Source organism: Hippoglossus hippoglossus, chromosome 8 (assembly GCF_009819705.1).
Source record: "Hippoglossus hippoglossus isolate fHipHip1 chromosome 8, fHipHip1.pri, whole genome shotgun sequence".
In the NCBI taxonomy this organism is placed as follows: domain Eukaryota; kingdom Metazoa; phylum Chordata; class Actinopteri; order Pleuronectiformes; family Pleuronectidae; genus Hippoglossus; species Hippoglossus hippoglossus.
In genome coordinates this window covers 15,552,531-15,566,776 of record NC_047158.1, presented here as the reverse complement: position 1 = coordinate 15,566,776, position 14,246 = coordinate 15,552,531, and the positions used below count along the sequence as shown (strand labels likewise).

The window sequence follows — 14,246 nt, the reverse complement described above, 5'->3', positions numbered from 1 at the left end:
CCCCCAAGCTAATTCCATTATACATTCCCGACTGGAAGGAAGAGGGGCTGTCTTCTAATTGCTTTCTTATCCCCCTGAGTCCCCCTCACTCTCTCCTCCTCCTGCTCCTTTCTCCTCCACCACCACCATCATCCTCCTCCCCCCTCCCCTCCTTTCAACCTGTCCCTCGCCCTGTGTGCACTCAACATGGCAGCAGACAAGCAGAGGAGGGAGGCGAGCTAGAGAACATTAGAGAGAGAGAGGGAGAGAGAGAGGAGAGAGGGAGAGCGAGAGAGGGAGAGGGAGAGCGAGAGAGACAGAGAGAGAGAGAGAGAGAGAGAGAGAGAGAGAGAGAGAGAGGCAGGCAGGCGGGCTGCCGCTATCAGGGAATACTGGTGCCATTTTCAGCATCGCAGGGTAAAAGGATTGAGCCTCGCCGCTGTAAGCTCGGCTCGGCTCAGCTCAGCTCGCCTCGGCTCAGAACAGCTGAATGAGAGGGGGATTGGAGGGACAACAAAAAGAGGAGAGAACGGCTTACCCCTAACACAGGTACCATGCTTTTCCCTGTCATTTGTTTCTCCTCTGTATCACGGTAAACGATGGACAGCAGCGCTGTGCAGATGAAAGTCAGAGCAAGGGGGAACGGTCGAGGGGGCGTGTGTCTGTGTTTGTCAGTGTGTTCATCTGCGTCTGTGTGTGCATGCCAAATAGAGGACAGCAGGGTCCCTCACGGGACTGCGTTCTATTTTCATTTGGTGGAAGAACATTCGACTCCCACACACACACACAAAACACAAACACACACTCCCAGTACCAGACACCTGCCTTAACCCTGTCTTCCACCAGCATCTGTCCAAACAACAGGCACAGAAAATGAATACAAATACTCAATCTGCTTGCGAGACACATGGAGGACATGCTATAAACTCTCTTGTTTGTCTCCGTTTTGCTGTTTTGTCTCTTTCTGCCCAAGCTGCGTTCAGCATCCTGAGCCTCAGGATGTGTTACGTAGTGCTATAACGGGACGCTATGTCAGAGCGGCGATGTGTCATAGCACGCTGTTTACTCTGCCTATTGCATAAGGAGAAATCTGAAATGCAAAAACACACACACACAAACTTGCACATACACACATATCTTATGAAACCAATGACGAAGATTGATTCTGTTTCTTCTAATCTCTGTTTACTTGTGGATTTATTATTGTGCCGGTCTGTGTTTATTATGTTATCACTACCGGCACACACAGCATCCTCAATATCACTGTTAAAGCTTATACGCTATGGTTTTAACTGATGTGTGCTGCCCAGGGGTACATGCTGTGTGTGTGTGTGTGTGTGTGTGTGTGTGTGTGTGTGTGTGTGTGTGTGTGTGTGTGTGCTCGCGCGTGCGTGCGTGCGTGCGTGCGTGCGTGCGTGCGTGCGTGCGTGCGTGCGTGCGTGTGTGATGCATAGGCGCACTTCAGAGGTGGCATTACATCCATTAAAAGTGCCATTAAAAGATGAACTGAGACTGCAGTGTCACTGCTAAATGAAACTGACGCTACCAAGAGGATGAGAGAGAGAGGGAGGGAATGAGAGAGAGAGGGAGAGAGGGAGAGAGAGAGGGGGGGAGGAAGGCTGAGAGGTGTGACAGAGAGAAGCAAGGATTAAATAAAAAACAGCAAGAGAGACACAGCCAGCAATATGTGTTTGTGTGTGTGTGTGTGTGTGTGTGTGTGTGTGTGTGTGTGTGTGTGTGTGGCTCTGTTTGTGTGTGTGTGTGTGTGTGTGTGTGTGTGTGTGTGTGTGTGTGTGTGTGTTGTTTGAGAGGGGGGGGTGCGCAACAGGGAGGAGGTAACGACAGAGATAACGCAGAGAGAGTGCAGAGAGGTGTCAGGGACAGAAAACAGAGGTGAGATAGAGAACGGCATCGCTGTGTGAGCCTGTGCGTGTGAGTCCACGTTCGCGTGTGTTTGTGTGTGTGTGTGTGTGTGTGTCTGTGTGCCTAGAAAGATATAAGCACAATGTGCACAGAAGAGTAAGAATGAGAGAATGATAGAGCAGGAGAGGGGGAGTGATAAGAAGTGAAGGGAAGGAAGAATATATGAATGGAAGATGAGAAGCTGATCCCCTATAGCACTGCAGCGACATGGCTGCCATCAACACGTAAACAGCTGCACTGGGATAAACAGTGCGTGTGTGTGTGTGTGTGTGTGTGTGTGTGTGTGTGTGTGTGTGTGTGTGTGTAAAAGCTGTATTTCTGTAGTCAAAAAGAAAAAAGATGAGACAAGAGCCAAAACTCTGGCTTGACACAGCATGGCAAAGTACCTCCAATACACAACTGCTGTATTGTATAAGCTGGTGTACACACACTCGCACACAAAGACACTGAAAGTCCGTTCTCCTTTTCCTCTGACTTTTTCTCCTTCACACACACACACACCTAGACCAACATTAGGTTTCCTGCATGATGCAACACAATGAAAGGGAGCTGATTATCATGGAGATTGGGAGGCGCATGGAGAGTAGGTTTCAGTGTGTGTGCGTGTGTGTGTGTGACGTGTGATGGTCAGTAAAGGGCATACTGAAATTGGCAAATCATTGCTGTAGTGAAATGAAAGGTGAAAGCTCCCCTCTGAGACGCTCCCTCCCTCCCCTGCTTTCTTTTCCGCTTCCTTCCTTTTCCTTCTCTGTCTCTCGGTCACAGACCAAAACAAATATATGAGGTCAAGGAGAGGAGAAGAAAGGGGGAGAGGAAAACTGAAAAAATAAGCAAAATGATAAGCAGCAGCACATATTAAAGACATATGAGATAAGAGTCATTGTTAGAGACCTGAAACTGGTCTTCTCTCTCTTTCCCTCCAACTTTTAATCTTACCTCATCTGTCCTTTGTTTATATCTGACTTTACAAAAACTCTTGTTTCTAACTATAGATCGCCGTCCTGTCCGTTAGTGATTGTGCATGTGTGTGTGTGTGTGTGTGACAGCGAGATTACGTGTGTTTACGAGCACCGCACTATAAGCCCCAAGTGCCCACCTAATTGCCCCGGAGGCTCATGGTTATTTACTGTGGGGGGGCTATTAGGAGACAGAGAGAGAGACACAGAGGGAGAATGTTTGTCCCTCATTAAAGAGAAGTGCCATGAACACAGGCAGGGCTGTAGGGAGCGACCGGACCACGGCACCGTCATTAAAAGCACACACACACACACTAACACACACACACACACACAGCTACTAATGAATGTGGACACTCCACCTATGACTCATAGCACGGCATCAGTATTCATATCGAATGACAATCCCTGTTTTTAGAAACAATAGCGAGTCGTCCCGTCGCTATCATCACTGTTATGGCTTTTGTTAATTATCTTAACGGATTTCCTCGTTATGCGTTTTATTGATGTTCACAATAACCACAGCACGGTGGCACAACACGCACGTTTTACACAGAGCTGTGTTAACCCACACAGGGGCAAGGGCCAGAAATACGAGGTGGCCCCTGATTGAATATTTTATCTATTTATCAGAGAGGAACTCGGCCTCCATCAGGCCCTTATCGAGCTTTAGTGGTGCGTATTCCCGCAAAATGAGTGAATTCCCCACTGAAAGGCCGATGGCTCTCAAGGCTCCTAAGATCTGAGAGCTCTGGTGAATTGCCCGGTTGGTAATCCAGGCTTGTTTGTACATCTTATGCTACAATGTGTTTGTGCTTTGAGATTAAATCCAATTCATTTGAATATTTTGAAATCACGACATACATTATCTCAAGGCACTTCACACAGCAAGGCCGAGACTTTACAACATATCCATCCAGGGTCGTGGTCGTGGGGGGGGGGGGGGGGGGGGGGGGAGCTGGAGACAATCCCACCTGACATAGGCGGGTAAACCTAGAGGCGGGTAAACCCTGGACAGGTCGACCTAACAATATTATAAATTTAATTGAATTCAATTCTGAATGGCCACAAGCTGTGCAGTATTGTCGAGGCTGTCCTCAGTGTCAGTGTCAGCTTATAACGACTCATACTAAATGTTTTATTGTTTGGCGATCCCACAGCGGACGTGGTAATTATGACGGGAGCAAAGGAGGAAGTCAGGTGACATTTAAGGAGCAGGAGGCAAAGGTGGATGAATGGTTTATTTCACTTTTGATACCAATAGTCGGTGTTGTCTCTTCAATCCATGACCTCTGAGCAACCTAAACAACACTTTATTATTGTAGCCATGACGACAGAGGTCATCTAACCCTTAAGGAAGTGCTTATTTTAACGCAATCTTTTCCTAAATCCAACCACATTATAGTGTTTGTGCCGAAGCCTAACCAAACCTTTACCATTACACAACCTTAACAGCATGTTTATTGTGAAACCCGTGATGACGTATTACCTGTGAGTTTACGATAAGTAACACACAATCTGATGGCATACCACTCTCTTTTATGTCTATAGGTTCTGAACATTTTTCTCATTTGCGATTACTGCATAGATCGCTCCACACACACACACACACACACACACACACACACACACACACACACACACACACACACACACACACACACACACACACACACACACACACAGTGTTAATACCCAGCCTCCATCTTCATGTGCATCACATCCTCACACAAACACATACGTAGCATATTCACCAGGACTCAGCGAGAGTGCAGTGTGAGAGGGTGGGTACACGTTGTTCCAGTGAACAGTGCACCGCGGCTGCTAACCTAGATCTGATTACACACAGTAGCTCCTTGCATGCACAACTGTCTGTGTGTGCGTGTGTGCGTGTGTGTGTGTGTGTGTCCATACATGCATGTGTCTGGACTCGGGCCTAATGCAGTTAGCAGGTAATAGGTTTTCATAGGGCTATAGCGAGGACGGTGTCAGTGCAGTGTGTTTGTCTAGCGAGGACTGACGTATTCCCTCTTCATGAGTGAGGAGCATCACAGAGAGGGCGAGAGATGGAGACGAGGGAGGAACAGGGGGATGGTGGAGAGGAAGAGCAAGGGGGTTACTGCAGGGAAGAGGAGACAGAGGTTGTGATGAGAGAGAGGAGGGGGGGTGGCAGAGAGGAAGAGCTCATCTGTATGCTGGTAACTGTGTGCTGCTTGTTTGATCTGGAGGGAGTACTTAGTGCTGGATGGTGGGATGCTGCAGAGTGGAGAAAGCAAAAATAAGGTGTGTGTGTGTGTGTGTGTGTGTGTGTGTGTGTGTGTGTGTGTGTGTGTGTGTTTCTGTGTTTGTGCCTGTGTGTGTGTCTGTGCATGTGTGTGTGTGTGTGTGTGTGTGTGTGTGTGTGTGTTCCTGTGTTCGTGCCTGTGTGTGTGTCTGTGCATGTTTGTGTGATTAGGTGCAAGGTGTTGGGTGCAGCACTTTGCTCATTAAAGGGATCTGGCTGCTCTCCAACCCTGTGCAGTTCATCAACTGTCCTTCATGTCTCTCATCCTCTTGTTCCGCTCGCCTCTCATCATCTGTCCTCTCCTCTCATCATCTGTCCTCTCCTCTCGTTCCCTCGCTCTTCTCTTCGCTCCTTAGTTCTGTACTCTCCTTCCTTCTCAGCCCTTCATCTTCCCATCCCAGTGTTACTGGGGGAAAAAACACTGGGATGGGAGGATGAAGGGCTGAGAAGGAAGGAGAGTAAAGACTAAATGTCTTTTATCAAAGCCAAACACGTAATACTTGTAAACTGAACCAGAACTCAGTAGAGTGCAACAGTCCTCTTATGAAACTACATTTAAATTTCAAGAACCATGAATATCTGCCCTCTGATCCGGATCTGCCCCCAACTGTTATGGATGAAAGCTGATCGCTAAATATTTACAGCAACAATCACACATCTACTCCTGTGAGGAAAAAAACACATACAACAAATGTATGCGTTTCAAAATGCTGTGTATATGAGCAGAAATGCATGATTAGGTCTCTCACTCAGCATCAACAAGGATCATAGCAATATTGCTCCTGAAAACAATGACTCCACTCGCGCTTCCAGTTTTGAAAGCACATGGTGAATGTTGTATCCTTATTATTATTAAAGTTTTCTGGGTGACTGTGTTATTGCAGGGCACGGTTTTATTTCGCCCCGCACAGCTGTTCAAGCACTACAACCGGCAGGCGAGGTCGTAATTTTAGTCAGGGCGCCTTAAGAGACTCAAGTGTGTGAATGTGTGTGTGTGTGTGTGCGTGTGAGTGCATTCAGCTAAATGAGCGACTTGCTAAGAAAAGCCTGTACCACTGCTGTTTAGCTGTCTGCCAGAGAGAAAGAGAGAAGGAGGGGAGAGGCAAAATTAGGCGAAGGGAGAAGAAAGATTTAATGAGGGAGAGAGATAAAACTCCTAGTGGAAGGAGAGGAAAAGAAAGACAGAAGATGGAGAAAAAAGGAAGAGAACAATCAAATATTTGTACCGAAACAGGGATCAGGGAACAGGAAAATCAAATGAAAACACTGCAGTATGGAAAATTTAAACAAAATGAGGAACTGAAAGCTTTTTTATAACGTATGTTTGAAAAAAGAAGGGAACCTGGGAGGTGGAAATAACAACCATTAGAGCACACAGGAAGTGTGTGTTGGGACCAGGCAATGGTTTCTGGAAGCAGAAACTGTCACCGGTGTCTCTCCTGTGTTCTGATCACGCAGCCTCAACAGTACTTTGAAAAGTTTTCTCCTCACCTAACCCCCCCAGTGCCTTCAAACAGCTGCTGGAGTTACATAACGCTGCGAGAGAGTGAGAGGAAAAAAAAGTGAAAAAGCGAGATCAGAGACGGGGAGAGAGGCAGACAGAGGAACTGAGTGGGAAAAAATGTTACAGAACGTATCCAGTCATGTTATAATAACACACACTTCCATATTCTTACCTAACTGTGGCCACGGCCTGAAGAAGCATCTGCATGCGGATTGAGATGAGAACGATTTCGGTTTTTTTTTGTTCTTCACCTTTTTGACAATCATGCGACCGATGATGTCACTGCTGTAACTGTCACATTATGAATAATACAACTCCAGCGTTGTGACGTTAGAAAGACAGAAAGACACAGAGAAAGTCGGACGAACCCCATGACCCCCACTGAGCTGCGGTGCAGGACGGTGAGTTGTGGCAGATGTGGGTTAGAAAAGAAGAGACTTTCAGGTGAGATCAGTTAACGGCCTCTCTGCCTGACAGAGCTTTATTCCCCATCATAAAATGAACGTACAAACATCAACCTTCCATTTATCTGTATTAAATGATCATTTATATTCCTGCGTAGTCATGGGACAGACTGCTCTCTCTCATCTTACCTTCGAAACCTACAAATAAAACATTGATTCCATTATTCCCGGATTCATTACAACATCATATTGACAAACTTCTTCAGTCCCCCCCCCCCCCACATGCCAATAAACAGACAATCGTGTGTAACTGAGGACTTGAAGCTAAAGTGCGCACATCCATCCAGCCGGCAGGTTTAAGGTCATTGAGCTGCATCGCTCAGGTGCAGATATGTTCCTCCTACACATAAATATGCAATTATCTATCTTTTGAACTTTGACCCGTCGTCTCGCTAACAAATTACAGCGCAGTAATGCAAAGTCTCCGTCTCTGTGACGGTGATGGGACTGATCCTGTGGGGGGAACCAAAGGAGGTGGAAAGACGTCCCTTCGCACATCAGCCAGGCCGCCATATTCGGCGCTGTTGCTAGGTTGCATGTGCCTGTACTGCTCACATGCATGCGTGTGTATGTTTTGCCTGAGTGAATCCATGGTATGGACACAGAGTGGGTTCCTCGCCTGTGAATTAGCTTCCATAGCAACCGGTGCCACACAACCAGCCAGGCAGGCGGGGAAGTGAATGAACGGCGCGCTGCCTGTGTGATCTGAAAAGTGGGCACAGGCCCGATGCCAAATCTGGGTACCGGGGGCACAATCGCACGCTGACGGACACAGACAATGGGTTGTTGCCGTGGTGATAGGAGGGGTGGTGGCTGGATAGGGGGGGGGTTGACAATGTGCATTGGTATGTGGATGGCACACAGTGTCAAAAGCAGCATTCAGCTTGATAATAGAGCCTCTCTGTCTGTTTGACGCTCCTTTGGTTTGTTTTTCTGACTGTTTCTCCCTCTCCATTGCTATTTTTGTTTGCTGCTCAGTATCTCGTCTGAATTTCATCCCCCCGTTCTATCTCTGTTTGCTTTCCTTCTCTTATCTCTCTCCCCGTTTGCTTTTCTCCTCTTCTCCCTCTCTCTCTCTTCCGTCTCCGAGAAAGAGGTTGCGGCATTGCGGAGGTGGGTGTAGTGCGGGGGCAGAGGAGATTCTTTTTTTTTTTTTATCAGTGTTTTTGTCAGAGCTGGCCCATCACCTTGGTTACACACACATATGCACCCCCCCCCCCCACACACACACACACACACACACACACACACACACACACACACACACACACACACACACACACACACACACACACACACACACACACACACACACACACACACACACACACACACGCACTCACACGCACTCACTTCAGACTTCAAATACACGTCAACAGCTACCGTCTAACGGTCAAGGTTTTGGCACAAAACAAAAGAAAAACCCCTCTTAAACTGGGCTCAACAGAACCAAACTCACACACTAAACTGTGCAAAATCAACCAAACAGTTCCAAACAAGGAGAAAAACACCTGGTGGAAAAAATATAGACAAAACAATCATGGCACAGACGTCAGAGACGGACTTCACGTTGGCTTGTGATTTAGATGATAGCCACATCCCAAGGTGCGCTGCTCAGTCACCCATAGTCGGGATCTAGCTAATTGCCAATGTTCTCATGCAGAGAAAACATGAGGGAGATTCTAACGACCTCTCACTCAGATGTCTATCGACTGACCTAGCAGTAGCCATGGTAGCCAGGATGAAAGCGCACACACATACTCACATATTCACACACAAAACACAAAGTCACCTGAGGCTTAGATGAGGGATGAGCCCGAGCCAAAATTTGAAATTAAATTATAATTCGATATCATCAATTATCTCACTTTCATGTATTTCCACCATGGTGAGCAAAACATAATGGATGCAGAGAATGGAGCTGCCAGGCTATTCTGTGCTTTATTATTGCTTTATTATACCTATCACCTCTTTTGTGGAGATAAAACCAATGTGTGTTGAGCCTTTACACAAAGAAGGAAGAGAGGAAGAAAAGATGAAGGCTGTTGAATAGCAGAAGCACCTGGGAGAGAGCGAGAATAGTAATCAATCACAGACACACGCACGCGCATGTGCACACACCCACTAACGCATACACAACACACAGAGGCAAACATGCACAGAGCACAGCTGGGCCATCTGTACTGCGTGTGTGTGTGTGTGTGTGTGTGTGTGTGTGTGTGTGTGTGTGTGTGTGTGTGTGTGTGTGTGTGTGTGTGTGTGCTTGCCTGTGTGCGTTTCCATTTGCATTTGCTCTCAAGTTTGTGCCTGCATGCATGTGCACGTTGCCAAAATCAAGATCAAGTTCCAGTTCACTCAACCGTGTGTCTCCTTACGATGGAGAATCACACTCACACGAGCCTGGATTTGCATGCATACACACTCCTTTGCCAACAGTTGCATGTTCACTTATCAATGCGCACGCACGCACGCACGCACGCACGCACGCACACACACACACACACACACACACACACACACACACACACACACACACACACACACACACACACACACACACACACACACACACACACACACACACAGACGGGGACTCATGCATAAGCATTGACTCTCACCTGCAGCAATAGGCTACGTAGCAATGCATACTGAAAAGAGCAGGATAGAAGAGGGCCAAAGAGTGAGGAGAGAGATGGATGAGACAAGCGAGGGTCGTAGTGAAGGATGGATGGATGGAGGGAGGGGAGGCCATGTGACAGGGGTCTGAGAGATCTGTAATGAGATCTCAGTGAGTCAGACAGGATGCTACACACTTGTCCCGGCTGGATAACGGCGGAATGCATTAGAATGCATTAGCCTAGCTGGCTAATATCAAAATCTGTGTCACCGTTATTTGCATGAGGCGCCGCCAAACACCCGCGCACACATCGATCTTCTTGAAAAACAACCAGGCAAGTCATCCGTGTGGTGGAATTAGCTAAGGCTGGCAACAATTCACGGCTACCTAAGCAGTTTTCCCCCCCGCAGCATTAAATGAGAATAGGTTAGCGTTGACACTGTGTTGCTTTTAGCGTGTTAGCTTGTATCTGAGTGAGTGAGTCACAAGCTTTTGCCGGGAGAAGCCACAGCACAAATTTAAACATCAGAGCAGTCAACAAACCCTGGGCTATCTTCGTGGCCATATTTATTCATGTGGTTTGACACCCAACGACTCACACACACACAATATAAAAACACATTCTGAGCCTGCACACAAACAGGAGCAGAGACCAAGTGCATCACATGTATGTATGAAAGACAAGGCTGGGAAATAAAGTCTAAAGTCATACATGACATCGGATACTGTCTCTTCAAATCTGTTGTTATTTTTTTGATTGTGAGAACCGCAGCCACTGAAGATACATATTCTACGTTTAAATGATGTTACGGCTCATTTATGCTCAACATTAGATGTATATACGGAAACAGACGTAGCCTTGTGTCTGTACTCTGTGTTAATTTCATCCGTATTTGCGCACGTTGTCTGAAAGTAACGATACGGGCGAAACAGACAAAGCGGAGCAGTACAACTGGATCTCATGGGGGGGGCAGTGTGGTAAATAGCTCATTTATGACGATCAGGACACGATGAAGAAATGTCAACAACTTTTCACGAGACTTTGCATCACACATTATCACAACTTCCTCCACTGTCACAATACAACTTTGCGCTGCCCTCTAGTGGATGTATTGCCTAAAAAATATGAAAACTTAAAGGACGCATGAAAGTAAATGGGTAGTGACAGTACAATGTGTAAAACGGACGTATCTCTTTTCATGCGTATAGGCAGCGAAACTGTGCCTTAAGAAGCCAAGATAAGAAACGTAGGGTAACCATGGTGAAATAATGGGTGAACACTACAAAATAATAACGGTTTCAATGAGTCTTGTCCACATTTGTCCATCAATGCATAAACCCAGCAAAAATAATGAAGTGACAGAAAAATATTTTTTTTTGTTTTGGTGCTGGGATTTGTTCAATCACATCTTTTCCTTTGAGGTGAGTAATTCAACAGTTGCAGTAATTCTTCTTTTTTTTTAAATTTATTTTGCCGCTGCTTTGAAAAGACTGTACAAGGGAGCGAAATCAGATACTTTCTCATCCATCCATGCTGACATCATCCCTCTTCCCACCTTCTCTCCATCCCCCTCTGTGTCCCCACCTCCTCTCTTTTACAGCTCCATCTTTTAACTTCGCAGCTTCCTCCCTCCCCTCCCTCCTCCTCCTCCTCAGAGTTACCCCATCTCGATCTCTTTATCTTCTCTTAGTGCCTCCATCTTTCACTGTTTCTCTCCGTCTCTTCCGCTTCCCGAATTTGTCACCCCAGCTCCCCTTTCTTTAACCTTTTATGCTCTTCCTCCACGTTTTTTTTTTTTACCACTGGTGTACACAGACATCTCTCACTCAGTATGTCTCAGCTCTCTGTTTCAGTCGCTCCATATATTCTCTCCGCTGCTCCACCAGCATCCCACAACCAACCTCCTCCCTCCCTCCCTCCTGCCCCTTTCTTTTCTTCCTTCCTCCCTTTTCCCAATCCGCCTTTTTCCATCTTCAGCTCACATCTGCGAGTCTAACACCAATCTCCTTCCTTTTCAGCATGCCACCCTCACCCCCATTACACTTCATTATTGGGTCTGTTCCTTTTTTTATCACTCTTCCCCTCTCCGCCCCCCTATCTCACTATCGGGATGACGCACGATTGCATATTCCTGTCTCATTCAAGCAGCCACATGCCTGCGCACAGACGGACGCACGTGCACACGCACACATGCACACACACCTTTTCACGTGTTAATGTATTCATCGTGTATAATGTCATCGTCAAGGTTAACAGCCGAGGAACTGATGTTGAGAGGATTTGGGGGTTGTGGGTAATGTAGGAGGTACGTGCATGTTTACTGACAAATAAGTTCCATTGCTGTAAAGTGTTTTGGGGCAGAGATGATGTCATCTGATGACCTTTCCTATACATCACCGAGGAAATGTCTGAAGTGTAATTGACGATCCTCTAATCAAATAGTAATTATCGTCATGAATGTTTGGAAATGAAGGCAATCAGCTGCGGAGAATTTCATGCTGTTTTAGCCTCAGTCCTCCGTCTTTGTCCCCTCGTTTATGTTCATTAATGTGAGGAGCCACCATTGTTCCATGGATAATTCATTGACATGCATGGCAGCCGCTTCCATGTGTTTGTTTGTGTGTATCTTTGGTGGGCGAACAGATGCAAAAAGCATGACAAGAAAATAACCTTCCCTCCCTCCCCCTCCATCCCTCGTCTGCCCTGATGACGAGACGCCGCGATTGCGCTCCCTCTCCCCCCCCCTCCGTCTCTCCCCCTCTATTTTTATCATCTTTACCCCCCGCCTCGCCCCAACCCTCCTCCCACGTCGCCGTTGCTCCCTCCACCCCTCTCTCTCCCTTCCTGCCTGTCTCTCACTCTTTCCGTCTCTCTGTCCTTGGGTGTCTGCAGCCAGCTGTGTCTGCGGGCCATTAATGCCCCCCTCCCCTCCATCCATTTTCCCCATCACTGATTCCTCCAGCAGACTCTACCCCTTCCCCCCATCCTACTCTTACTCCTCCGCTCGCCTCCTCCTCCTCCTCCCTTCGCACTCCTCTGTCCCTGTGACCACTGGGGCTCCATTGTCACGGCAACTGCTGATAACAGTCTCGTCCTCCGTCCGGCATTCTGTTACACCACTGCACCAAAATCAGACGCGGAAACAACCGTAAACATCCACATTCGGAATCGCATACGAAAACACATTTCGAAGCTATTTAAAAAACATCACCACAAATACCTCATGTCTACAGACACATAGCACAAACCCATTGTGTTGTTACGACGTGCGCGCACCCACATACACCATCGAATCTACACAGTCAGCATCCTCCCCTTTGTGTTTATGCAAACATCTTGTTGTGCTGCTAGCCCCTTTGCGGCTGCCTCCAGTTATGAAAAGTTATTGCGCTGCATAATGTAGTGTCATTTACTACTGTACACACCGACCCTAACTCACTTGTCATAATAAAAACTGCGATTGATCCACTTTCCCCATGACGCACTGATGCTAAGATAGACTTTGGCCTTCGGAGAGGGAGCACGTTGCCTTTGAGAAAGTGGGCCACGGGCATTGTGTCCCCGGTGAATCCGTGTGGTCAGCAGAAGAGAGCTGGACTGGGGGCACATGTGATGCAGATGATGTATATCCTCATTTACACAGACTTGAAACCAGTATGGTATTACAGCAGCTCTGGTTCCTAAAGAAAAGGCAAAATATGTCTTACTACTTATTACCTCCACAAAGGAGGTTATGTTTTCACCCCTGTTCATTTGTTTGTTGGTTTGTAAACAAGATTACACAAACACAACAAAACTGATTTCCAGGAAACTTGGTGGAAGGATCCAACATGGGTCGGGGAAGAACCTATTAAATGTTGGTACAGATCCAAATGAGGGTGGATCCAGGATTTCGTTTTCTCTTCAATTGCAAGATTTTCAACATTTTCACAGTTTTCCCTTTTGACAAGGATGAAAGAAATCCTGCACATTTCAGGAACTGATATCTATGAGTTTATGAAATCTGGTGCAGCTTGATTGAATTTAAGGAGGCTGTTGGGTAAATGACCGTTCGTTTAACGCCAGTTGCATGATAGAAAACTCCAGCCCACTCACTGTGAACTCTCCACACAATGACCTGCTCTGTTACACAATGATTTGGACACTCGTGTTCTCGCCTACAGCTCCTCAGGGTAGTGTCTAGGTAAATCAAGGGTTTTGTGTGAAAGCATTATAAGTGGACAAAAATAGAGTTGGGTGGAATGGATTTGTTTGCAATGCACAATGGAGCCATGTGAATGGATCAGTGGTTCTCAACTATTCTTCTTAGGACTTAAAACTTAGGACCAAGTATCACAGGATATAAATGTGTTTTCCTTCTTTGACTGTAAAGTTTTTTAAAACATTTTCTGTTTGATGTGTGTGAGTGTGTCCGCAGTGGTTACGTTTGTGTGTGTAGTGCGGTAATGGAAGTGGAGGGGCTTAAAATGTCACTGTGAATCTGACAGCTTCAACAGCAAAACGACACACACACACACA

At 46.7% G+C, this 14,246-nt stretch overlaps 1 protein-coding gene across 3 annotated transcripts in view; it reads left to right on the top strand.

The window, feature by feature from the left end:
* The first annotated feature begins 296 nt into the window (after positions 1 to 296).
* Positions 297 to 14,246, top strand: part of LOC117766862 (retinoic acid-induced protein 1) — a 53,872-nt gene continuing 39,922 nt past the window's right edge. For all 3 annotated transcript variants that reach the window (XM_034594257.1, XM_034594258.1, XM_034594254.1), the window contains exon 1: positions 297 to 528. The gene's annotated coding sequence lies outside the window, so the exon portion shown is untranslated. The remainder of the gene's footprint in view (positions 529 to 14,246) is intronic.